The following is a 2,639-nucleotide window of genomic DNA, read 5'->3' on the forward strand; positions in this document are numbered from 1 at the left end:
GGCCATCTAGCTCAAAAAACAACAAAGCACACATGGAAGAAGCACACCAGCCTGTGTGATCATGAGGTATCGGAGGGATCAGGTATCAAGTATCGAAGAACAAAAAAAATCCTATCATTGTGCATGAGGGGGGAGTGCAGATTGGGGACTCAAAGCCCATCTGTAAGCAACTGGACAACCCCCTTACAGAAGGGTTATGGAGAGGAGACAAGCCAGTCAGGGTGCAGTGTAGCAACTATGAAACATACAACTTTCCTCTGGTTCGTAAATGTTTCCTTCCACCCCCACCCACCCCCACTATAACGATCCCAATTCTACCTTACAAATCAGACTAGACCAGAGGATGTACACTGGTACAGATAGAACTGGAAACACAGGGAATCCACGATAGATGAACCCTTCAGGACCAGTGGTGAGAGTAGCTATACTGGGATGGTGGTGGGAAGGTGGGGTAGAAAGGTGGAAACAATTACAAGGATCTACATATAACCCCCTCTCTGGGGGGACAGACAATAGAAAAGAGGGTGCAGGGAGACATCGGGCAGTGTAAGAGATGACAAAATTTATAAATTATCAAGGGTTCATGAGGGAGGGGGTCCAGGAGGGAGGGAAAAAATGAGCTGGTACCAAGAGCTCAAGTAGAAAGTAAATATTTGAGAATGATAAGGGCAATAAATGTACAAATGTAGTTAAAAACCAACACTGGGGGAGGGAACCATATTAGAGCTTAAATTCTGAGCACCCAGTTTGTACAAGGTTATGAATGACAGTGAGCCCAAGATCCATGTTCAGGGCCCCAATGTGGATGAAGCCACCAGTGAATCTCTCTGACCATTGACCAGCCTTGCTATCAGATAGTGCACTGGAAGGTGGACTAGCGTCAATTTAGTTACGTTAAACTTCAACACCTTATTTGTTCTCCCTTTTGACCCACTTAAAATTTGTTCTAGTTTTTATTATTTTGTATTTTTTCAAATGAAACTTCTTTTTAGTTTGTTCTTGCTTTGGTTTGGGAGTGTTTTTTAGGGGGGGGTGCTTTTCTCTGTGAAATCCAGAAATAAATCTATGGAGGCGATAACTAGATTAGTAGTTTCTTGGGCTTATGACAGGAAAGGCTGAGGGAAAATGGACTAAGAGAAACAAATACAAGAAGAAAAAGTTCTAAAATTGCCTGTGATCGTGATTGCCCAACTCTTTTTAATATGTGTGAACCACTGAATTGTATGACATGAAAACATCCATGCCAAGGCCCCCCCAAAAAAGATTATCTTTAGTCATAAGATGACTAACTCCAATCAATGGACTCAAATTCCTTTTCTTTAGCTCATTCCAAAAGCGTGTCTTTGCTAATGTGCCCTTTGCCATGTGTGCATATTACATTGCGAGACCTGAAGCCCAAACCTTCAGAAACCAGTATCATGGGAAAAATATATAAATATATATTGCCCACAAGAGCCTTAGTCCTAAAAGCCAAAGATTATGCCAGCACTGTTTGTCTTGTTTTTGTAAATAGTGCTATTGGCATAGACTTGACCTGGCACACAACTTAATGGTTCGATCATATTAAGGTGTGTGCAATTATCACCACAGCAATCAACTTCAGGGCAGTTTCTTCTCATAATTGTTCTGGTAGCATCTCAGCACCATTTAATGAGGTAAAAGGAAGTCCCCTTTATTGGGTGTGAAGCTCTTTGCTGGTCATTTCACTTACTATTCACCACAAACGTGTCTGAAACCTTGGCGGGAAACGGGGGCCGAGCCGAGGCGGCCCACAGGTGAGGTCCCGAAGGCAGCGCACTTCGAGAGCGAGCGGAGCCTGGATCTGAACCCGAGTTCTAGAGCTTTCGTCACCTCAGCGATGGAAACCGCAACTCAGCAACCTACAAGGCCCAGATTTTCCCTACCTCTGAAAGGAAGCCCTGACCCAAGGGGCCTCGGCCTCCAGCGGCGAAGGGACCAGGGGTGACACAGGAGGACCCCTCCTTGCCCTCTCTCATCTCGTCTACTCAAACTAGCCCGGTATGCCCCACCTCCCTCGCCCCACAGGCACGCGCGGAGGCTCCGCTCGGTTCCGTGGACAGTCACGTCACCCCCAGGGTCCCCTCCCTCCTAGGCCAGTCCGGCCGTCTCTGGGGACGTCCAGCTGAATAAAATCGCCAGGCCGCACGACACAGGGCGATTTCTGCGGTCGGGGAGGTGAATGCAGGAGGACACAGGGAAGCAGGGGCTGCGAGGACCCGCGGGGCCCGGGTCTGAGCACTAACCGGGACGCCCACCTCAGCCACGCCAGCTTCGCCCATGGTCGCCACCGCCCGCTACTGCGCCTGCGCGGTGCCTGCCTCACGCCGGAAAGCGCGGGAACGTCGCGGTGGAGCGTCGGGTACGGAGGGCCGCGAGGCTCAAACGTGGGCGCTTGCCGGGCCAGGGGATGCGGGAGATCTGGTTTCGGTCTTGTAGCTTATTCCGGGTTTTAACCATGCCAACTGCAAGGCAGAAGCGAGACGCTGGCGTAAACGTCCATGAACAGAAATGGAATCGCTAGCGAGGGACGCCGAGGGGAGAGCTGGACACCAACACCGTGTTTCCAGATCAATCCTGCTGTGTTCCTGTTCTCTAACCAGTGTAATCGCTCTGGCAAG

The 2,639-nt window shown here is 49.4% G+C and overlaps 1 protein-coding gene across 1 annotated transcript in view; it reads right to left on the minus strand.

Annotated features, from left to right (window-relative positions):
• Positions 1–2,294, minus strand: part of LOC101644941 (heat shock transcription factor 2 binding protein) — a 164,463-nt gene extending 162,169 nt beyond the window's left edge. Inside the window, exon 1 of the mRNA XM_013005341.2 lies at positions 2,277–2,294. The gene's annotated coding sequence lies outside the window, so the exon portion shown is untranslated. The remainder of the gene's footprint in view (positions 1–2,276) is intronic.
• Positions 2,295–2,639: the final 345 nt, after the last annotated feature.

Source organism: Echinops telfairi, unplaced genomic scaffold, assembly GCF_000313985.2.
Source record: "Echinops telfairi isolate 266 unplaced genomic scaffold, ASM31398v2 ScPeMD7_7469;HRSCAF=8507_0, whole genome shotgun sequence".
NCBI lineage: Eukaryota > Metazoa > Chordata > Mammalia > Afrosoricida > Tenrecidae > Echinops > Echinops telfairi.